We start from the raw sequence: 25,495 nt of genomic DNA, 5'->3' as shown, positions 1-25,495 counted from the left end.
CGCAACTGATAAAGACACGTATATGAATAGAGATTTAGATTCTCACAATGATAAAAGGGGTAAAAATCCCACACATAATATTAAAACTTCTGAAGAAGAAAATAATGGTCTTATAGATGTTCCTGTTAATCATTCCAGCTAGGACCGAAAAGGCAGTTTCATTTATCACAGATAGGGCAGAGGATCTCTTTTGTAAGGCTGCTGAATTCCTAGAAGGAGTCTATATAGCTAATAGTTTAGGTATACCCATTAACGGTAAAATACTAATTAAGGTTTTAATTACAAATAATTATGACGTTAATGTTAATAATAATCTAATCTCTCCCAATTTGAATCCTATTTCCGAATATAATATTTTGAATATAAATTCTAATAATATAAAGTGTAATTATGATCGAATTAAAAGAGTAAAGGAAAGTATAAGAACAAGTCATATGGAAAATGATGATAGAATTTCTATTTTAAAAATATGCGAAGACTTTTATAATTTATTCTATCTTGAGGGAAATAAATTATCTTTTACAGAGTCCACAAAACATTCGATCATAACTACAAATAATAAACCCATTTTTATAAAGCAGTATAGACTCCCTCAGGCTCAGCATGCTGAAATTAAGAAACAAATAGAAGAGATGCTGAGAAATGATATAATTGAAACTTCTGATAGCCCATGGAATTTTCCTCTACTAGTGGTTCCAAAAAAACAGGATATAGACGGCAACAGGAGATGGCGCGTCTGTGTGGACTTTAGGAAACTAAATGAAATTACGGCCAGCGACACTTACCCGTTGCCTAATATAGCTGAGATTTTGGACCACTTAGGCCAATCGAGGTTTTTCACAACCCTTGACCTAGCAAGCGGTTTTCACCAAGTGGAACTGATAAAGAAGACCGAGCTAAGACAGCTTTTTCAGCTATTGGAAGAAAATTTCAATGCCTTTTGGACTTAAGAATGTACCAATCACCCTGCAAAGGTTAACGAACATGGTATTGGCAGGAGTCGAAGGTTTTAAAGGATTAGTGTATATGGACGACATTATCGTTTACGGTAAGACACTCCAGGAGCACAACCTAAAACTCCAGCCAATAAAATGTGAGTTCCTAAGGCGTGAGCTGACCTATTTGGGGCATGTGATATCAGAAAAAGGCGTTATTCCTGATAAAGGAGAAGCAGTTAAAAACTTTAGGGCACCAATAAATCCTAAAGAAGTTAAAATGTTCCTAGGTTTGGTAGGCTACTATAGGAAATTTATTAAGGAATTCGCAAAGATTGCTAATCCACTAACATTATTACTGAGGAAGGATAAGGCATGGAATTGGAGTGAAAAGGAAGATAGAGCATTCAATCTTTTAAAAAAAGCTATTATAAAGGCACCAATATTGCAATACCCGGATTTTGATAAACCGTTTATCTTGACGACGGATGCCAGCGGTGAAGCCATAGGAGCGGTTCTGGCTCAAGACGCTTCAGCAGGAGAGATGCCAGTGGCTTTTGCTTCCAGAAAGCTTAACAAGGCGGAACTGAACTATGCCATAATAGATAAGGAGATATTAGATATCATATGGAGTGTTAGACAGTTTCGGCCTTATTTATATGGACAGAAGTTTATTATCTACACTGACCACCAGCCATTGACATATCTGTATAACTGCAAGGATTCCACGGCCAGACACATACGTTGGAAGCTCGCTATGGATGAGTACGAGTTCGACGTCAAGTACAAACCCGGAAAGGCGAACGTCGTCGCAGTTTGTTTATCGAGGTACAACACTAAATACGGAGATTGCAATATTGAAGAAAAGATTGTATTATTATTGAGAAACGCATATGACAAATTCGTCGATATCAAAAACAATGGATCCATTATCAACAACAAAGTAACAACCTCCGACGATAACATCAACCTATCTTCCAATGGCACTCCAAGGGTCATTTTTACTCCAAAAAGAAGAAATGACTTTACCGAAAACGCCGAAGTACACTCAGCAGTACACACTACAGAAAATGGTTGTCATTATATTTATCTTATAACAAATAAACAGAATGAGCAAGTAAAACTAAAGGAGGAATACACATTATTAAAATCTATATTAAATATCTGATAATTTGATGTGCTTATGTCTTATGATTATTTTTGACCGCCAAATAGCATTTTTTTACTTTTTTTACTAGATCTCCGAAACCGCTAGATCTGCCTTCCCAAAAGTTCAATCAGTTTTTCATCTTGTCAATACAAGTAAGATCTTTTTTAAGTTATTAAAATCGGACGCTCCGTTCTCTTAAAAACTGAGGTACCCTTTTTGGCACTTTTTGCCCTGTATCTTCTGGACGGCTAGACCTGCCATTGCCAAAAACTAATCAGCACGCCTCCTTATAAATACGAATCGAATGTTTTTAAATTATTCAAATCGGTCCCGAAATCGTCGATGAAAATTTGTATCCACACACATATACGCACACACATGCACATGCATACATCCATTTTTTCTAGGGAATGCCAAAATGCTCAGAAGTTTTTGAAACATAAAGATATATAAAAAATTTCATTTTCGATTGTTATAACTTACCCTACGGGAAGTTAATTAAATGGAAGTGCTTGCTATAATGGTTTAATTGAGGATGATCATGAACTGCTCCTCGCTCTTCTGTGGCGGACACAGTATTGCCAATGGGGCACCACAGTGTTACCAAAGTTTTGGTGTTACCACATGTTGCCCTATAATATTGGATGACTCCGAGATATGGCATAACAATATTTGCAATCTTCAAGTTAACTAATTGAAAGCTAACTAATTAAATATCTTGAAAATTGATTTCTTATTGAGAATGCGCTAGAGCAATGCAAAAAATTAAGCGACGAAATGCGGTTTTATGTCAGAGAAACATATTGAAGAAATGATGGACAATAAATATATGTTTAATTCTTCAATACCAGAATGCGTTCCCAAATATCATTTACAATCCATAGTCCTAAATTTTCCGGCACTATACACCAATGGCTATTATTAACTTCCCGAAGAAGTTTATGTTTTCATAAAAAAATCCGAATCGCTAATTTAATGTTTTCTCGACGTTTCAAGCCATTCTGAATCGAATGAGACCAAATTTGGAAAAAGTATATGTGTGTTTTTGCCGTAAATCGACGTTTTCTCGAAAACGGCTGGACCGATTTAAAAAAATTAAAAGCCGCTCGATGTATCTCGATGGGGACTATTGAGCCGTTTTCTTGTAATTAACTGTTGAAAAAAAAATTAAGCCGATTTTTATGGAACTTTTTTTGGCGATATATATCGTGGTATTATAGAACTTATTGAAATATTACGGCCTTACGACAAGTAGTTTAATTTTAAAAAATTATCAAAGTTTGAGAAAATGACTAGTTTTTTGGCGTTTGTTAAAAATAAAATTAGATGATTTAGTTGGTATAACGATAGTGGTTTTGAACATAGTAAACCATTAAAGTCCTACGGAAACTGGTTCAATTATAAAAATTATTGATTTTTGAAAAGTTGCTTTTAGAAAATACTCCGAGTTAACGTGTTCGTTCGGTTGTTTGCAATGATGTGTGATAAATCCACTCGGACTACTTATAATCACTCATAAATTAATTCATTTTTTATTGATTAAGTCGATTATTTATACATTTCGGGAAGTTCATGTAACTTGCCTCAAGGCAAAATACCAATACCAACTAGTTTTAAAAAACGTTCAAATCATTAATTCACGAGAATACAGGATTAGATAACGTATCCAAATTTTATTTTTTAACTTCTCGTAGGTTAAGGGACGATTTTGCCGCATAACAGAAAAATGTTATGACAAGGCCATGTTATGAAGAGCTTTTCATACTAAATGTTAAAAAAGCCTTGTGGTTGGTATGCAGTCAGGCGTATTTCTTAGGTTGTCAGATAGAAAACATAGCTTCACTGCAAAAGTATATCGCGTACTAGTACAGAAAAGGGGTGATATTTTTATGTGGTCATTGTTGATCAACTTTTTGGCGTGTTTTGACAAACACACTGGTCGGGTGTGATATTATGAAACCACCCCGACGGATGATGATCATGAGAACACGACGTAGTGGGGTGTTAACGATTTGCTTATTTGGAGAATGTTTAATATTAAAAATTATATTATCTACGCTTTGTGTTACCACAAAGAGTATATTTTATTAAAATAAATGGACATAGCCAATAACTTAAATCACAAAAAAGCATTATCTAAATGTAATCAAAATAGTTAATCTGCGATTTTTGTATGGCGTGCACAAATTTTATCAGTTTTACATCTTTATTTTTTTTTATTCTTTATTCATACTGTACCCAATATTTCAAATTCATTATAATGATAATGAATAGTAGTTTGCCCGAAAATAGATTCATGACATGAGAGCACCACAAATCAATGATTTCCTTTCCCTTCTCTGTTTATTATTTTCATTACAGTTTTATTACCAATAATAATAAAAAAAGCGATGTTAGATAACATGGTGTTGCTGGCTCGGCTTTATAACATACGAGTGACGTTGCGGTTTATGTGTAAAACGCTTGAATATACATCAAATATATGACATTTTCAGTATGATTTAGTAGCATAATGTATGGAAGTTGGAGCGTAACATGGCCTTGCCATAACATTTTTTTGTTATACGGTAGTATCGGTCCCTAAGTTATAGTAGTCGTCCAGAAATCGAAAATTAATTTTTTTACATAACTTCACGTTTTAGAGGTTTCTGAACATTTTGGCATACCTTAAAATAAATGGTATGTGTATGTATGAGTACAATTTTTTGTCCACGTTTTCAAGCGCATGGATCAACCGATTTGATTGATTCAAAAGCATTCGATTTTAATTGATATGGAGACGTACCAGTAAGTTTTTGGCAAAGACTGGTTCAGCCATTTTGGAGATAAGAAACAAAAAGAGCAGAAAATGGAAACGAGGTTTTTGCGAGAACGGGGCATACGATTAGAATTATTCAAAACATATTCGGTTCATATTAGCGGGAAGATGTGCAAATAAGTTGTATGCAAAGGCAGGTCCAGCCGTTTTAGAGATACGGAGAAATAAGTGGAAAAATTTAACAAGCTTTTAAAGAACGGGTTATCCGATTTGAATGATTTGAAAACTTTTTGGTTGTATTGACGAAACGATTGTTTTTAGGGAGAGAAAAAAAATTACATCATTTTTTTAATTGGGAAAAATAATTTGTTTTCAATATCGAAAATAATTCTGACTTTAATTTTAATTCTAGCTAAAATTCTTATTAACTTCGCAATTCAGTTTATATAATTTTTAGAAAATAAAAGACACAACCATCATTTTAACTCTTCTCCATTAACTTCTGTTTATTAACTTCCCGAAGGAAAAGTTTATGTTTTCATCAAAAAATCCGATTCGCTATGCTCCGATTTTATGTTTTCTCGACGTTTCAAGCCATTCTGAATCGAATGAGACCAAATTTAGAAAAAGTATGTGTGTGTGCGCGCGTGTGTGTGAACAGATTTTTTGCCGTAAGTCGATGTTTTCTCAAAAACGGCTGGATCGATTTTAAAGATTTAAATGCCATTCGATGTACATCGATGAGGACTATCGTTTGTCAGCTTTGCGCTACGATCGGTCGAACCGTTTCTTTGTAAATCGCAGGAAAGTGAAAATTCTTCGTCTACATTTTAGCCCACAATTCTGGATCGATTTTAAAAATTCAAAAAACGTTCGAAAGATATTGGTCGGGAATTGTGCTGATTAGTTTTTGGTAAAGATCGACCGGGCCGTTTTCTTGTAATAAAGTGTTAAAAAAAAATTTCGACGATTTTTAAGATTTTTTTGGCGGTAGATACCATAGTCTTATAGATCATACTAAAATATTATGGCCCTACGGCAAGTCGTTTACCTTTTAAAATTCGTCAAAATTTGCAAAAATGTGTATCTTTTTTTGGCATTTGTCAAAATTTGACCTTTAATCGACGTTTTCTCAAAAACGCCTTCAGTTTTGTGCGACGATCTGCCAAACCGTTTCTTTGTAATTTGCGAAAAAGTGTTAAACTTTTCGTCCACATTTAAGCTCATACTACCGAATCGATTTTAAAACATTAAAAACTGTTCGAAAGATATTAGTTAGGAATGCTACTGGTTAGTTTTAGGTGAAAATCTACCGAGCCGTTTTCTTGTAATTAACTGTGAGCGGATTTTTATGGAACTTTTTTGGCGATATATATCATGGTCTTATAGAACTTACTGAAATATTACGGCTTACTTAATCAATAAATAATAAATTAGTTTATGAGTAATTAAAAGTATTCCGAGTGGATTTATTACACATAATTGAAAACGAACGAACACGTTAACTCGGAGTATTTTCTAAAAGCAAATTTTCAAAAATCATAATTTTTTATAATTGAACCAGTTTTCTTAGGACTTTAATAGTTTAGAATGTTCATTAAGACCAAGTACTCTATCGTCATACCAAGTAAATCGTCTAATTTTAATTTTAACAAACGTCAAAAAACTACTCACTAGCACAAACTAATTTATTTTTTATTGATTAAGTCGATTATTTACACATATCGGGAAGTTCATGTAACTTGCCTCGAGGCAAAATACCAATACCAACTAGTTTAGTTTTAACGTATACTTAATCGTAGCTTAACGTAATTTTGTCTATAAAATACGAATATTGAAAGTTTCAGTGCCTATAATAATATATTTGAAATCATTATATGATATTCTTCGAATATTTTATTACGATACGAGAAGTTCCAGCAATTTGCCTTAAGGTACGATGCCATACACCACTAGTTTTGATTTATAAAATAGGATGATGAAATTTATAGTATTTATAATAATTATTTTGAAATATTTGAAACAATTATTATTATTTCTTGATAATTTTTTATTGATTATTTTTATTTCGCATGTTTAATCACTGTAAGAGAAGTACCTGCAATTTGCTTTAAGGTACAAGGTACAAGGCTCCTACTACAAAAAGCATTCAATTCCTACTTGTGCGGAGACGCTCTGATAAGTTTTTAGCAATGCAGGTCCAGCCGTTTCAGAGATAGGGAGCAAAAAGTATCAAATATTATCAAGAAGTTTCCAAGTTTTTAAAAAATATCAGTATTATCAAAAAATATCAGTATTATCATTTGTCACAACATTCTACTGTTTTCAGCTATTAGATTTATTCTTAACTTGTGCTCTTTTTTAATGATTTTTTCTATCATTTGTGAGCCTTGCCGGGCGTGGCATGCGGATTTGCTTAAGGGGGTATTCTACTGTAGAATTTTGAAAAAATCGAAAAATTTTTTTTTTCATATTTTCAAAGTTTAGTTATTCAAAAATATGTCATTAAAAGGATTTTTCAAAATTACTATTATTTCCTGAGTTATAGCCGTTTTAGTGACGTGGCCTCGGTTCGGATCCGACCGAGTCTCAAAACTTCCCGACTGGAAATTGAAGTATGGCGCGGATCAGGGCTGCCCTAAATTAAGTAGGGTCCCAGTGCGGCAACCGTACTTGGCCCCTATGCGATATGTAACGCCTTGCCGGATAAGGTCTGTGTTGGGCAAACTGTTCCGGGCCCTAATCGAAAATATGAAATGGCCCCTATAAAAATATCAAACTTGGCCCTTAACTTAAAATAAGCATATGGCCCTGAAAATAATATGTGATATGGCCCTGAAAAATATATTTGATATGGCCCTGAAAAATATATTTGATGCGGCCCTGAAAATAATATGTGATATGGTCCTGAAAAATATATTTGATATGGCCCTGAGAAATATATTTGATGTGGCCCTGAAAATAATAATTGGCATGGCCCATAAAAAATGCATATGCTAAATTTTTTTTGTTAATTCTTTTTATAACAATATTTTAATATATAATAACAATAAATAACAAATGTTAATTAGGTTTTATTGGTCCGCCTATGATCTCTTCCATTCTCCCAATCACGGGAATAATTTATAACCTTCCCGAGGGCTTGGTTAAATGCTTGCTCTTTAATAGAGCTCAACTGCGGATTTTTAATTGATTCAGTTGTCATTATACCTGTAACAAAATGTATAGCCATAAATAATAAAATCATCTATGTGTACTGTGTGAATAATACCTACCATATAAACACTTCACAAGTTCACTGTCTTTAAGACATTAAACACTAAAAAAATAAAAACTAAAAATTAAAATTAAATTATTCGATAGTAATAAAAAGAAAAATACACGATAAATTGTTAACAAGAATACACTTACTTGAAGCATTGCGCGACTTATTGCGTAAATTTATGTTACATTCCGACAACTGCTGATCGACGTTATTCTGATTTACAAAACGCCCTTTATTCAAGCGGTATTGTTTTTTCAGAACATCTTGCCTTCTGTTTATGGTTTCTTCATTGTCCGTAGAAAACGCATATTCCTTTTGTTGCAATATTTTCAACTTTTCGAAGGCAATTTAATATGTATCTGAAATTACAACTCAAATCAAAGATATGTTCATATATATGTGTGTGTGTGTGTGTTTGTGTGTATATAACAAAATACACAATACGTAGTTGATCAATAATACTTACTCGCGTAATCTCGTACATCCACCTCATGAAGACTCCAATTATCCGATGCTGGTGCCGCCCGACGCTTCACCAAATCTTGAAGAAGAAGTAAATTTTCTCCCGATAGCTCATAATTATTTAAAAATGGGCATTCGAATTTATCTTATCCTTCATTATATATCAACCAATCCACCGGCACTACATCGATACTCTATTTTCACTTGTATCATTGGGAAATAAAACAACACAATACACTACTTTTCCACTGATTATTAAACGATAATTACACGACGTTCTTTTAAAACAAATAAAAATATATCGTAATAATATTTCGTAATTTTCGCACTTCCTATTAAACAAATAACGACCGCTTAGCTTGGCATTCAGTAATGAACTAAAAAACTAACAATGGTCCTCTTTGATAGAAGATGAAGTTCTTACACACATGTATTGGTGCCTCGATCGTATTCCATATTATCAATCAATGGTTTATATAATATCATATGCAACGGCGGGTCGTCGAATAAAAAAATTAATGTACTATTAATTTTTTTACGTAGAACTTCAATATTAGATCTATTTGAACTAATATCAGTATTTCTGTCCACATAAAAAAATTGTTCGAAATAATATTTGACAAAATGTTTGTTGCCTATTCGTATTATATGAGCAATCATAAATGTATATTGTTCACAATCTGCTGTACGCCGGCATCTATAAAGTTAACGTGTGACATAGCGCCGATCTTTCTTACTCTTGCCCACTCTATTTCATTCGATGTTAATGTTTAGCAGTATTTAGAATATGTTAAAATGAAATGTAAAACTTTTGATATTTATTATTGAAGTAAAATTATGTAAATTTATTTCAGTTTTTCTACTTGTCCTATGTCAAGGTCCTATGCTTTAGATAGACCAAGTACGCATAAGAAAAAGGTCATCGATCCTGTTTCTGATTGTTACACTTTCGATACTCGATATGAGTTAATATTCATGTATAGTCTAGACTCTAAAATGAATAAATACGATATATGTGTGCTGGACGAATTTTCTAAGAAGGTCCTATATCTTATGCAAACAGTTCACGTACGCAGAATTGATCTTATTATTTCTACTTATTACATTCGATATGATTATATATATATATATATATATATATATATATATATATATATATAATTTCAATGAGGAAACTACTACTATTATTAATAAATTGATCATAACTTATAGTACATTAATTTTTTTATTCGACGACCTATAAAAATTTATATATATATATATATATATATATATATATATATATATTATATGTCTCACATGACAAAATCGAAAAATAGTAATATACCTAATAACTTCTAATCACAAAAAGTATTATTTTTATTAAAAAATTATTTTATTGTATTCGCTATAATTTTAATATCTTGTTATATAATCGATTCAATAATTATTTTTATTGTTAATAAATTTTATGTAATTTCCTATCTTTCATGATTTTATTAATTTTATTAAAAAAAAACACTTTTTGGTTTTGTATTACCATTGGATTTTTTGTTCAAAGTTGTATAAAGCTTTCGTAAATTCGTATATTATATTTATAATATATTGATAATAATGAATACGGTATCATGCAGATTATGGAAAGAACGAAGAAATATATTGTTACCGATTACATATTGTCATTATTTATTAATAGTTATTTTTTATAATTCATTTATTGTTTATTATTTATTATTTCTTTATTATTAATTATGTAATTTATTTCTATATTTATTTTAGACTATAACGACAATCATTGATCAATAATACACATTATAATCCTTTTTTTTTACAAAATATTAATAAATCAAACTATTTTGATTCTATTGATATGGAATCCTAGTAGGATTCAAATAAAGAATGCAGATAGGGCTTGTCTAAATAATCTGTGGGTAAGCCGTATTAGGGCTCTAGTAATGAATTTCCAATACGGACCGTATCATCATATCATGGGCAATACGTATTAGGGGTACAATAGGGCATCCGAATATGGCCCGTTTCAATTATTATAGGGCAATCCGTGTTAGGGCTGAATTCAGGCATGCCTTTTATGGACCCTATTCAAATTACCATATTAGGGCCGCCCATATATGGCCCCTATGAGGGCCATGCACTAAATTCCGTAATACGGACGCCGGAGTACAGCCCTATAGGGGCCTATAGGGGCCGGACCTGAGTTAGGGCTTGCCGTAACAAATTTCCACTCAGGTTTGAACGCGTTTTTCTCGGAACTACTTTTTTCGAGCTGGCGGTAAGGATATCTCGAGTTCTAATGAACCGATTTACTTCAAATTTGGAGAGGATCTTCTCTATACATTGCTTTATCGCATGGACCTCTACCAAAACTATAACTTTTCATTTAGTATTTTTAAAAAATTCGGAATTGTTAAAAAAAACACGAAAAAAAAATTTTTGTTTTCAAACTGCCGCCATTCAAACAAAAAATTTTTTTTTGGCTTATCCAAGGTTCATACGATAGCCACATCTATAATAATTAAGAATCCATCTTTTTTTTATGTTTCGGATCACCAGGAGGGTTGGAATCATGCACGCCAGGACACCCTCTTTTTTTTTGAGCTCCCACTTTGACTGCTCATAACTTTGTGAATTCTAATTTTTTTTCTTTAATAATTTTTTTGTGTAATAATAAAATATCAATAAACAAATGATAAAAAAATCGATAGTAAAAATATCATTTGTTTCCTTTATACAGCGCTTCAAAAACCGGGCAAAATTCATGCTTCTACAGTAGAATACCCCCTTAATGCTCGAATATAATGGTGAGATGGTTGTAATGAGATAGTCGCTAGACTAATTTCTTTGGGTGTAAAATTCATCCAGCAGTAGTATTTGATAACCACGCATTTTTTTTTTTCATTTTAACGAAAAGAGCAAAAGCGTAAAGGTCGGTATGCTCTCAAACGTGGTGAACGTGGTATTTCACTGTTGTATATAATTTATAACATGATCTGGATAAATAAATATATCTGGATAAAAAGAAAATGTTTATAATTATCTTCAAAAAATCACAGAACACTCTATTTTTTGAAAGTGTATTTTTTGCCAATATGGGTAAGATCAGCATATAGTTTGCTTAGCGTATTTTTCTTTAATTTTTTATAATATTTTTCTTAATTTATTATAATATTAATTTATTATAATATAATATTTTTAAAAATTCTGATATAAGTTCAATAATATTTTTAAAACTATAATTTATTTTCCAATAATATTTCAATAATTCTTCTAACAATTATGATTTCTTATTCAATAATACTTACCAAACCACATCACATGTAAGATGGCCAAAAGTCTTGATATTAGTATTGCCGTGATCTTCTTAATATGATCGTATAGTGTCTGTTGTATATGTGTTGTCGAGTAGTAGTGTTTTTAGCGTTTTTTAACTTCCCGTAGGGTAGTTATAGTAATGGACCGAAAATCTAAAATGAAAATTTTTGCATTTATCGACGTTTTGAAGGTTTCTGAACATTTTGACATACCTCAGAAAAAATTGATGTATGTGTGTGTGTTTTGCCTGTCCGCATTTTTTTATCCACGTTTTCGGGCGCACGGATTAACCGATTTTAATGGTTCAAAAAACATTCGACTCCTATTGATAGGGAGGTGTGCTGATTAGTTTTTGGCAAAGGCAAGTCCAGCCGTTACGGAGATACGGAGCAAAGAGTACAGAAAATACAAATCGAATTCTTGAGAGAACGGGGTATCCGATTTGAATTATCTAAAAAACATTCAATTTGTAATGATTGGGGAAGAGGTGATTAGTTTTTAGCAAAGGCAGGTGCAGCCATTTCGAAGATGCAGAGCTAAATATGCAAAAAGTGGCAGTTTTTGAGAGAACTAAGTGCCCGATTTAAATTTGTTCCAAGAACTTTATGATTATTTGAACAAAATAATTGCTTTTGGGAAAAAATATTAGTCTCAAATTTTTTTTCAAAAAAAATTTTCTTCGAAAAATTTTTTTTGTATATCGAAAATAATCCAGATTTTAATTTTAATTCTGTTTTAACACACTAAAGGCGGGAAGGGTAGTTTTACCTTGCATTTGGACTGTGCACTAAAGGCGGGTATCGAGTAGGACTACCCGCTTTGGAACGGCACAACCTAGATGCGAAGAGCGAACGAAATTTCTATTTCTGTAGTAGTAATATTTCAATCATATTTTCAAAAATTCTGATGTAGTCTTCAATAATATTTTTAAAAATTATAATTTATTATAATATTAATTTATTATAATATAATATTTTTAAAAATTCTGATATAAGTTCAATAATATTTTTAAAACTATAATTTATTCTCCAATAATATTTCAATAATTCTTCTAACAATTATGATTTCTTATTCAATAATACTTCTACTACGTAAATATGGATATATTTCGTAAAATATTTTTAATACATAATTATGTATTTATTTATTACATGTTTAATCATTTATTTTAGGTTGAAAAAACTGTTTTCAGTAAAAGTTTTATTCTATACTATCATTTGTAAAAGTTTCTATTATATTTGTTAGTAATTTATTGGTTTTTGATAAATAAAATGACTATTTTTATATACTATATCACTAATTATATTTTGATCAAATTTTTAATATATTACAACCAATCGAATTTAACGTAAAACTCATGTGATTGTACATAATGTGATTATAATGCAGGTACTTTATAAATAATTTTGAATTGATATGTCTGATTTATGTACCTGTTAGACGGCAGGTAATTTTGTCAAAAACGATAATCAGCGTGTAATAAAAGTAGCTTACTAATTTACTATTGTATGTCGAATTTTATACAATATTTTCAATTGTGTTCGATTAACGGGTAACTTAAAATTGCACTTTGGTATCATGCTAGAGCATATGGCGATAGAAACAAATCGCTATCATATGCAAAATTTGAATAGACAGTCACGCTGGAAATTCACTAAAGTGGAAAGCTGTTACTTGTAAAGATATAAAAAAATGCTGGGTTTATTATTATTGATGGGCAGAATACGCAAGGGAACTCGCGATGAGTATATAGTTTATAAAAAATTAAACACAATTTTCAATAAGAAATATAAATGGTTTCTACATGAAGTAGCAAAAGAATGGATAGAAGTGCACAACGTTACACAACGCCGAAATATACCCTTACCAAGAAATTTTGTAGACTCTAATCCAAATAGGTTGAAAAATGCACAAAATCACAAACTAGTTAAAATTTATACAGGTGGGTCTAAGATGTATCCTCAATGTCAATGCACAGTTTGTACAAAAAGCAGAAAAAAAGTTTAACACGTTATATGTGCCAAATGTGTTGTGTGCCTCTGCATAAAGGAGAGTGTTTTTTTTAAATATCATACGCTAGCGAATTATTAAAATTCAATTATATTTTTGTAATATTTAATTTAACTTTTTCAATAAAAAAACTTTTCTATGTATTTGTTTTAATCATTTTTATGTTTAAATTTATTTTTTATTTCAGTGTCTAAACTTATGAATAATTACGTAAAAAATGTATAACAAACTTTTCTGTGTATTTTGTTTTAATAATTTTTATGAATAAATTATTTTTTTTATTTCAGTGATTAAACTTATGTGTAATTACGTAAGCAAACGTATAAAAAACTTTTTTGTGTATTTTATTTTAAATTTTCAGGTTTAATTACATTTTTTATTTTATTGCATAAACATATGTTATATATGATTAAACATATGGTTATTATTGCGTAATAATAATCATCTTTTTTGCAAATATTTTACACTCAGTATTGATAGTTTTACCTCATAATAACTTAAATTATAGTGTATTCACTACTGCGTAAGAATTTAGGCAGTAAGTATTGTACGTAAAAGACTGTGCTTTCATGCCATGCTTACGCATTCGCACCGTTGTAAAAACCCCGCTACGGGTGTAAGTTAGCCCGAAATCCTATCCGCCGAAAGTGTGGTTAAAATTGTGTTTTTAAAGTTTAAATACTTTAAACAAATAATTTTAACTTTGCCATTCAGTTTATATAATTCTTATAAATATTAGACAATGATACAATAATAATAATAATCTATTTGAAAACAGTTAATATTCCTCGAACGTCGAATATTTCGTTACGGTACGGGAAGTTCCTTAAGATTTGCCTTAAGGCACGATGCCATGCACCCCACTAGTTTTTATTTGGTTAGTACTAGTTGTAGGACGTTGTTCTACGTATGTATGTTCTATCGTATGTAGTTTCTCTAAAAGAAATCTCGTCTCGGATTTTGATGAAACTTGGCACAATGGTAGATTTGATGCCCAAACTTACTCCGGTAAAATATTAGAGGCCTATGAAAAGCGGTTTAATTATAAAAATTAATTAAAGTTTGCATTGTAGCAGCGCGCGGCATGCATAGCTTGCGATGTTTTTCCTTATCAACAGCAGATTGGCCGAGTGGCTATCGTCGTGGAATTCTAATTTTTGCTCCGGGGTTCAATTCCAGATTCAGATATTTTTTTTTATTTATTTTTTTTTGATATTTATAATTTCATGTGTAAATAATATCAAAATTTATTTGATTTTTCAATTAATTTTATATTTTTCGCTAAATATTCTATAATAAAGTCCTTCGGAATACTTACTTAATTACTCCTTAATTGTACTGTGAGCCACGTAAAACCATCAAACAAACAAATATTGAAATATGTTCAATAAAATAGTATATTATAAATACAGACTATAATTTATTTTTTACACATGTACATTGTAATCCATTTGTACATCCACCAATGTACATTTTTTGTGTGTGGGCGTGTGCGTAAACAGATTTCAGAGACGGCTGAACCGATTTCAAAAATTTAAATGCCATTCGATGGATCTCGATGAGGACTATCGTTTATCAATTTTGTGCGACGATTGGCCTAACCGTTTCTTCGTAATTGATGTACCTAATTAGTTCTTGGTAAAGATCGGCTGGGCCGTTTTCTTGTAATAAAGTGTTAAAAAAAATTTTTTCGGCGATTTTCACGAATTTTATTTTTTGTTGATAGATATCATGGTCTTCTAGATCATCCTAAAATATTACGGCCCTACGACAATCCGTTTAATTTTGAAAATCCGTCAAAGTTTGCCGTCAAAAAAATTTTTTAAAAAAATTTTTTTTCTTTATTTTGACATATTGTGGAAGATCTTAACTTTTTTTTTCAAAGCAATCGTACTGCTTTAACTGCATGGGGACAAAATATAAAGCGCGTAAGCGCCGCGTCGCTGTCTAACGCATAAGCATTGATACGGAACCCATAGGAATGTTAACAAAATGTATATTTATTGTTAAAATCTCTATAAAATATCTGATAATTTGATGTGCATATGTCTAAGGATCATTTTTTTACTTTTTTCTTCATATCTCCGAAACCGCTAGACCTACCTTTATGAAAATTTTATCGATTCTTCATCTTGTCAATACAAAAGAAATGTTTTTTGAATTATTCAAATCGGACGCTCCGTTCTCTTAAAAATTGAGTTACCGTTTTCGGCACTTTTTGCCCCGTATCTTCGGAACGGCTAGACCTGCCTTCGCCAAAAACTAATCAGCACGTCTCCTTATCAATACGAATCGAATGATTTTTGAATTATTCAAATCGGTTGATCCGTTTTCCCGAAATCGTCGACGAAAATTTGTATCCGCACATACATACAAACACGTACATACATACACACACACATACACACACATACATCCATTTTTTCTAAGATATGCCAAAATGTTCAGAAACCTCTGAAACGTAAAGATATATAAAAATTTTCATTTTTGATTTTTTTGCGATTACTATAACTTGCCCTACGGGAAGTTAAAAATCAAAAAGTGGTCGAAACACATTAGTTGGGAATGATACTGATTAGTTTTATGTGAAAATCTACGGAGCCGTTTTCTTGTAATTAACCGTTGAAAAAAAAATTTAAGCCGATTTTTATGGAACTTTTTTTGGCAATATATATCGTGGTCTTATAGAACTTACTGATATATTACGGCCCTACTACAAGTAGTTTAATTTCAAAAATTTATCAAAGTTTGAGAAAATGAGTAGTTTTTTGACGTTTTTAAAATTAAAATTAGACTATTTACTTAGTATAACAATAAGTCTTAATGAACATACTGAACCATTAAAGTCCTACGGTAACTGGTTCAATTATAAAAATTGTTGATTTTTGAAAATACACCGAGTTAACGTGTTCGTTCGTTTTCATGTTATGTGTGATAAATCCACTCGGAATACATCTATTCACTCATAAATTAATTTATTGTTAATTGATTGTGTCGATTATTTACAAATATCGGGAAGTTTATGTAACTTGCCTCAAGGCAAAATACTAACTAGTTTTATTTTATTTCTCCCAAAAAAGCTTATCAATTTTATAATTTTTATTTTATAATTTAAAGAACTCGAGAAATCGTGTCAACAGTACTGAAAAAATCTGTTCTGATAAAAACGCATTTAAAGTTTTGCATGAAATTTTTTGCTGTCAAAGTCATAAAATGATATGTTTTACTTATTTTATTAAATCTGTCATTCCTGCTTTATGCATCGGACCTTCTTCTACTTCAAAAAAACTATTTTCTGCATTTTTCTATTCGAATCGAGCAGTTCTAACCTTCTTTGAGCCTTCTTTGAAGCTTTGGATGTACGTATTTCAAATCGTTCAATCCGGGCATTTTTTCGTATTATAGCAAATGAATGAGTTTCTGGCCCAATTTGCATTACCATAAGGGTAATCATTTTTAAAATCGGAAAGAAACCTTCACTGAATATGCAAACAGTAATAAATGTTGCTATTTCAATTACCCGAGATTGGGATATGAATATGTTTCGGCGCGAAAATCCAAATCAACGAGTTTAGAGACTCATTGTTCTGAGTTTCTGAACTTAAACATCAAATTAATAATTCATTTGACGATAAACTGTCATAAATTGGTCTAATGACTTCCTAATGCCATTTGCCTGATTAGACCCTTCTAAACCTGTTTGGAGACCGGGTCAGTAAAATGCCTATATCTCCGAAAATAATTAAATTTTTCAAAAATCTTCTCGTACCCATATTCTTAGATAGTTAAACTTTGAAAATATGATACAAAAAAATCGTTTTTTTTTTAATTCTACACTAGAATACCCTCTTTATTTTCCATATCTTGACAATAATTTTAACCAATTATCAAAAACACTATTAAAAACAATATTCTTGTTACTTTTTCTTTATTAAAACAAATAAAAATTTTATATTCCAGCATTAAAGACGAAACTCTTTTAACAAAAAAGAAAAATGCAGTTTATAAAATAAATTGTTTGGATTGTAATTGTTCTTGTATTGGTCAGACTTGTCAGAACTTAGAAAAAAGACTCAGGCAGCCTGAATTACAATGCGAAAAAATAGATAATAAAAATTTAATTGTACGCTTGTGGATCATGCTAATATCAATAGCCATAAGTTTGGTTTTGATAATCCCCAAATCTTATTCCATGAAAAATACTTATTTAAACGAAGCATGTAATAGCGTAAATCTGAGAATCGACACAAACATTTTACACGACTCTTATATAAACATCATTATTAATGTATAATTATTTTTCATTTATCTTATTCTCTTCAATAAATTAATCTGTTTTTACATTTGTTGATTCTAATATGTGATTGCGCACTCCATTTGTTTACATTATAATAAACCCATCCTGTCTCTTCACCGCAATACTTGAGATTTGTTTAAAATATTTCTGTGGGTTTTACATGATTTAGTACTGTGTAAAGCTCTGCAAGTGATAGTTGGTGTTTTTTGTATTTTCAAAAATTAAATGTAATTTAAATGAAATATCAAAGAATGTGTAGTGTATAAATAACTGTTTTGAAATTACACTGAAGATGAGGCATACCATGGTTTCAAAACGTCTGTAATTACCAAATAAAGTGTGTGTTAAAAATCTGAGTGTTGTATTGCTCATAATTAATATTTAAATATATATATATATACTAGCTGACCCGGCAAACGTTGTTTTGCTAAGTAAGGTATATTCTAAACAATTTCTAGAGAATCAAAAATATTTCAAACGAACGATTAGCTGACTACGTTCAGTAAAACTACAGACTTCGTCATTTTAAAAATGTGCTTTTTTTGCTGTCTTTCAAAAATTTGTTATCTAGACCTTTTTACCCTATAGGCGGGGTAACTTGGAACGGCCAGATGGCAAACAGGTTTAATGTCTTATTTTAATTTTAAAGGTATTTTACAAAATAATTACATTTTTAACTAATGCTAAAAAGCTACCAACAGAAGAAAATACTTTTACTATGGATTTTCAAAGATGACCGTTTATCTCCCAATATCAAAGTCATAAGAATCAAGGTTATAGCTGGTTATACATCTTTCTCCCTTCACTTTCAAATAATGTTGTTAAACAATGCTTCAGCTTTACTGGATTTTGACACTTTGGTCGTGAAACTTTTAACCCCGTACCTTCATATATTACTAACCATTCTTTGATAAATTCTGGGAAATTATAACTGGGAATAAGTTATTCGACAAAATGTACATGTAAATGTAAGTAATGCTCTTTTTCAGTCTTGGTCGCGGCATTATTATCAAACTTCACTTCACCTTATATATATATATATATATATAGTCTTGGTCGCGGCATTATTATTAAACTTCACTTCACCTTATATATATATATTATTAGGCTCAAATGATTCCAAATTGATAAAAAACAATTCTCTGAAAGTTTTAGCTCTTAATATTAACTTTTAGATAGAGCGCAATTCAATCAAAGTTTGTATGGAAATAGCATGAAAAAAGTTTTGAAAATTTAAAAAAAATATTTTAAGTATAACTTAGCGACAAATGAATGAGTTTTATTCATTCATTTGTTCGCTAAATTACATCTAAAACACACTTTTAAAATTTTTGAGAAATATTCCATGCTTTTTCCATACAAAACTTTGATTGAATTGCGCTCTATCTAAACGTTAATATTAAGAGCTAAAACTTTCAGAGACTTGTTTTTTATCTATTTGGAACCATTTGAGCCCCTGGGAGCAAGGAAATTCAAAAATGACCATTTTAAGGACCACCCTATATATATATATATATATATATATATATATATATATATATAGTATCATAGATTGAATAAACTACATGGATAGTTTATAAATAATTAATTCTGAATTAGAATGAAAAACGGGCTCTAAACTACCTCTCTGCCACCAATTACTGAGCCACAGCAGCGCGTGGCCGGGCTAGCTAGTATTTTTTTTATATATATATAAATATACTATCAATTAAACTGAAAATCGGGATAAAAAGTATCCTAAGTCCTTCTCCTGGCTCTAAACTACCTCCCTGCCAATTTTCATCTAAATCGGTTCAGCCGTTCGTGAGTTATAAGTGTTAGCACATAAAGCGATCCTCTTTTATATATATAGATATATATATATATATATATATATATATATATATATATATCTTATATATAAAATTATTCTGTAACAATGTAAGTTTCATTTTTCCTCCTAAACTATAATTCGGATTTTTATGAATCTTCCTGAAGTTTGTTCGGGAAATTTTCTAGAATGTTTTGATTCATAGAAATATAGTTAGATTGTAGATATAAATAGAAAAAATTACAAAAAACCGCTTATCATTGTTTACCCTTGAAAATATTTGAAGCTTAGTTTGACATTAAAAACAATTGAAGACTGTCATTTGCCAAACATTTCTATTCACTTATAGGCTAAGGCAATATTAAAATATAATAAATTCATGATTATGAATAAGGAAAATGTAATGTCTACATTATTAATGCCGAAAAGCAGCTGAGATGTGCCAAAAATTAAATTAATATAAGATGCAAATAATATAACAAGCGTCTGACGGTCTGCGCATGCGACTGACGCGCACGGCGAATCGTGTTCTCAACGTGCGCGTGGTTTGCTTTTGCTTGCAATAATTTTGTTTGCGCACTTTGCGAACAGATTCGTCGTATGAATTCGTGCAAAGGAGACGTCGTTTTGCCTTACTATACTAAGTCACAATACAAAAAAAATATTTAGAAGTTTCATTGTGTCAAAAATTCATATGTTTGTCATTGGGTACGGAATATTTACTCAATGAAGCGCTTTCGGTTTGAACTTTTTTTACTGCTTTCCATTTCGTTTGGAATTTTGGAACTAGGTTTATCTTACTCTTCAGAAGTGAAAACAATTTAGACTCCTTTACCACTTCTCGGGTGGATGACATTTCTTTTCAGTGGTGTAATTTTACTTTTTTCAAAATAACGTTGGGTATCGATAAAAGAACTAATTATAAGAGAAAAATGTTTAATAATGTTTTTCAAAAAAGCAAATACTTTTCAAGTTACTGGCTACTGAAAATTTGTTTCTTTTTTGCGTTTTTCATCATTTTTTGCTAATATCTTCAAAAATATACATTTTAACGAAAATCATGTAATGAACAAAATTATATCAATTAAAATCTTAATAAATTGCTATTTTATAGTGTTTTAGGAACATTATTAGGCTAGATATGAAAATGGGTTTTTATAGTGCTCAAAATAAGCTTTAAATTGAGTACTTCTAAGTGTAAAATGAGTAAACTATCATGCAAATAAAAGACGCATATAATGTTTTTTCATATAAATCAAATAGTTTTTCAGTGCCATTTCCACCAAATGTAAAAATAATCGTATTCCATCTAGAATTAACTTGGTTTAAGGGATTTTGATGGATTCTAGAAAATACCACAACTTTAGTACAAACGATTTTCAAAAAACTAATGATTTTATGAAAAAAAAAACATTAAAAAAACATCCAATTTCTCATTATAATATCTCTGGAAGAATACGTATAAAAGTATATATATATGAAAATTCGAAGTATTTTTCTGACTAATTATTGTTGTTCATTATTTTTCCATTACACAAATATTGATAGAGGTATTAATTAAGGAGTGCGTGGCTGTCCAACCAGAGGTCTTTCGAGCCCTTTAACCCTTCGCCGTTTCACAATAAGAGAAGTTACGGTAAAATTTATGATAGAGAAAGTTGTAGCTCATTTATTTATCTTTAAAATAGTGTATTACAAGTTCTGATAAAATCAGAATTAAAAGAGTAATAATCCAATTAATGCGGTGGATGGTGACGGAGTGCAAATTGATTTCACTTCTGAACTTAAGATAAAGATTAGCCTATTTCCAAAATATCAAGTAAATTGGAGCACAGTAAAAAAATTCACAGAGCAATAATTTTGTTGATCCTAAGTTGAATAGAGCAGATGTGAACAGGATTTGACAAATTAATTCACTTCAAATATAAACTTAAGCAATAACGTATATTGATTTATTGGAAAAAAATGTAATTTAGATATTTAAATTACTAAAAGCCAGTTAAAATATGGTACGAAATTATAAAAATTATAGGCAACATTATTGAAGCAATTATTTTGGGTAGAAAAATAAAAGGTGATATTGCACCTTTGCCGCGAATGCTATATATTAATTCTTTCTGAATTTGTTGTAATTTTTAAAAGATTTCAATTTTCAACACGAGTCTCTTATGCTATGACCATAAATCAAAAAGGCAGACGATCATTTTTAGTGTAATAAATTTGGAAAATCAATGTTTTAGTCGTGAATAAACAAAAAATTATTCATTTATACATCCACACCTACACCTACAGGTATGACTAAAAATACTATATAACCCTTAAATGCAATAAAATAAATTGAGCTATTGGAAATAAATTTGTTCTATAAATCGCAGTGTATAATTTTTAATATACAATTTTATTGAACATTTTTTGTTAAATGAATAAGTAAAGTGTTAACCGTGGGAATTGAGAACAATCATTTTATTTGAAACAGTTCTACATTCAACGTCACTCATATATTGGTGTAAATAGTAATTCAAAAAACAGTAATTATTATTTTTAACTAAGCAGTAAATATTAGTATAAAATATTGAAACATTGTAGACGTGGGTACAGAACAACGTCTGTCGGGTCAGCTAGTATATATATATATATATGTATACTAGATGACCCGACAGACGTTGTCCTGTACCCACATCTACCTAGGAGTTTTCAATATCTTATACTAATATTTTCCATTCAGTGGAAAATAATAATTATTGTTTTTCGAATTACTATTTATATCAATATATGAGTGATGTTAAATGTAAACCTGCTTCAAATAAAATGATGATTCTCAATTCCCACTGTTAACACTTTAATTATCCCTTTCACAAATATTGAAATATGTTCAATAAAATTGTGTATTAAAAATTATACTCCGCAAATTTATTTCCAATAGCTCAATTTATTTTAATGCCAAGGGTTATACAATTTTTTAGTCATACTTGTAGATGCGGATGTATAAATAAATGATTTTTTGTTTATTCACGCCTAAAACATTGATTTTTCAAATGTATCACACAAAAAATGATCGTCTGCCTTTGTGATTTATGGTCACAGCATAAGATATACATGTTGAAAATTGAAGTCTTTTAAAAGATATAACAAATTCAGAAAGAATTAATATATAGCATTCGGGGTCAAGGTACAATATCACCTTGGATTTTTCTACCCAAAATAATTGCTTCAATAATGTTGCTTATAATTTTTTTAATTTTGTACCATATTTTAACTGGCTTTTAGTCATTTTAATATCTAAATTACATTATTCTCACTAATAATTCAAAGTAATATTCATATTTAAAGTGAATTAATTTGTCAAATCCTGTTCACATATGCTCTATTCAACTTACGATCAACAAAATTATTGCAGTAAATGGAGAGGAAAAAAGCGTGTGCCGGAAATAGGCCAATCTTTATCTTAAGTTCAGAAGTGAAAACAGTTTGCACTCCGTCACCACCCACCGCATTAATTGGATTATAACTTTGTAATTCTGATTTTATTAGAATTGCACTACTGTAAAGATAATTAAATGATAATTAGAGAGATAAGATAATTAAATGATTTAGAGATAATTTTTCTATCATAAATTTTACCAAAGCAATAATTAATAAGAAAAAGACCTTGAATTTTCATCTATATACCTCTATACGAATCTTTTATTCTTTTAGACATATAATAATGAGAAATTCATTAAACTATTTATTTATTTACTGTCGATGTTTCGGAACTAGGTACGTTCCATCTTCAGGACATCTGTCAAGAAACATGATCTTGATGAAATTTAAGCAAACAATATGTTTAAGAAAAGAAAATGGATTTTTTAATTAATAAATTAGTTGAAAAAATAATAATGTACAGAAATATGATAATATGATCAAAATGAAAATGATAAAAATAAATGAGTGGATTATATAACAGGATATTAAAAATGATAAACAATTCTTGAAAGTTATGAAAAATTTAAAAAAAAAGGTTAATGACAAAATTGAACTAATTACCTGTATGTTTGAATATACGTTAGCACTTTTTCACTAAAAAAGATTTTCACAAAAATTGAATTTATGAGTTATTTTTCAGCCGAATATTTATCAGCCGTTATTTTTTCATACTAGCTATATACTAGCTGACCCGGCAAACGTTGTTTTGCTAAGTATGGTATTTCTAAACAATTTCTAGAGTTTAGAAAAAGAATACTTTATTTTAGGAGTGTAAGGATGTGTTGTTTGAATGACAATGAGATATTATAAACACAATAAACCCCAAAGTCTACTTGTATAAGAATGAATTATGTAATTCATAATAACAATATTCGTTTGTCCATTTTTTGTTATTACAATTAAACTGGAAGTTTTATACACCTTCTATGAAAATATGGTATAATTCAATCCAAGTCTTTAGCCATGGTCAATGTTCAGTTTGTCATTTTTGCCCCACACTGATGTAAGTTTTTAAAGTGGTTATATAAAGAAGACTGTTGAATCCCACTCAAATTCAACATTACATTTTATGAGACAATTAAATAGCGTACAGTTACAATTTAAAATAAGGTCTCGTGAACTAAATCCCAGTGCTTACAGCCCAAAAAACTAACAACAAAAGGAAATACTTTCGTTACGGATTTTCAAAGATTACCGCTTATATCCCGATAGCATAGTCATAAGTATCAAGGTTATAGCTGGTAATACATCTTTTTCCCTCTACTTTCAAATATTGTTGTTGAACGATGCTAAACTTTACTGGTTTTTGGGATATTGGTGACGGACTGTATTAACCCCGATTCTTCATATATTACTATCTATTCTTCGATAAATTCATAGAAAATTTTTCCAGTTTATTCTTCAAAATTAGTGGAAAGTAACCATTAGTGAATTATATTCTACATTGCATTATCCAATGATTGCTGAAGTTTTTCATCTATTTCAATTTGTAGAGTAATTTAATGAAACATGAACCATACCTGACTGTGTCTAAAATGCATGGATTTTGACATATCGTTTGGAAGGAATTCCTTCAAAATTGTAGGACATCAGTGAATCATTTTTCTGCTATACTTGGTCTTGCACCGGAACTGTTCATACATTGAATCGAATGCGAGCATTATTATCAATTTTCAAAATATTTTATTCCAGAGAACTTGTAATTTTGTGCATTGACATTTTTGCAGGTGTGTGTTCCAAAGCTATTGTATCAACCGAATCTTCTTATTAAAGTTGTGGTCTGTTATTCGACAAAATGTCCCTTTTGATCGATTCCAAATTCAGGTTTTTGATTTAAATAATCTAAATAAAATAATAATATAATCTAGAAAATATTTTATAAATACTAATGAATATAAAATTATGCAACTAAGACTGAGCTCAATCCGTACAGCCATTTTAACGTTTTACCCCGGAACGCTATATAAAATAAACATTTCTTCTTTATGAATTTGATTGAACATATGTACATTTTCAACATGAGTACATATTGTG

At 30.3% G+C, this 25,495-nt stretch overlaps 1 protein-coding gene and 1 long non-coding RNA gene across 3 annotated transcripts in view; one reads left to right on the top strand and one right to left on the bottom strand.

Moving 5' to 3' along the window:
- The window catches only part of LOC113370306 (probable phospholipid-transporting ATPase VD), a 420,055-nt gene that overhangs the window by 233,342 nt on the left and 161,218 nt on the right, over window positions 1-25,495 (top strand). The gene's annotated exons all lie outside the window — the stretch shown is intronic.
- LOC113370307 lies at window positions 7,926-8,278 on the bottom strand. The gene is made up of 3 exons (XR_003366560.1): window positions 8,255-8,278; window positions 8,119-8,162; window positions 7,926-8,053 (listed from the first exon to the last, which is right to left on the bottom strand). It is a non-coding gene; the product is annotated as an uncharacterized LOC113370307 (long non-coding RNA).

This window comes from Ctenocephalides felis, unplaced genomic scaffold (genome assembly GCF_003426905.1).
Source record: "Ctenocephalides felis isolate EL2017-DRISC unplaced genomic scaffold, ASM342690v1 CF-g0.4_SCAFFOLD_01492, whole genome shotgun sequence".
In the NCBI taxonomy this organism is placed as follows: domain Eukaryota; kingdom Metazoa; phylum Arthropoda; class Insecta; order Siphonaptera; family Pulicidae; genus Ctenocephalides; species Ctenocephalides felis.
The sequence above is the reverse complement of the archived record's forward strand: the minus strand, read 5'-3'. Positions and strand labels throughout refer to the sequence as shown.